This window comes from Sinocyclocheilus rhinocerous, unplaced genomic scaffold (assembly GCF_001515625.1).
Source record: "Sinocyclocheilus rhinocerous isolate Xijiao unplaced genomic scaffold, SAMN03320098_v1.1 scaffold5672, whole genome shotgun sequence".
Taxonomy (NCBI): domain Eukaryota; kingdom Metazoa; phylum Chordata; class Actinopteri; order Cypriniformes; family Cyprinidae; genus Sinocyclocheilus; species Sinocyclocheilus rhinocerous.
In genome coordinates this window covers 5992-6204 of record NW_015636356.1, presented here as the reverse complement: position 1 = coordinate 6204, position 213 = coordinate 5992, and positions in this window count along the sequence as shown.

Below are 213 nucleotides of genomic sequence, written 5' to 3'. Positions count from 1 at the left end.
CATGATTGATTGATTGATTGATTCCTGCGCGCGAGGATCGAGAACACCGCTCGGGAACAGCGGATGTGCGTCGAGGGCCGCGTGGGTTATTTATAGATCCCGAGCCGAACCGAACCGAGTCACTCATGCTCTCCATTGATGGATGCGCGTTATTGATTGTAGTATCGTGATGTGAGCAGATGAGTGATGAGGTGTGTGTGTGTGTGTGTGTGT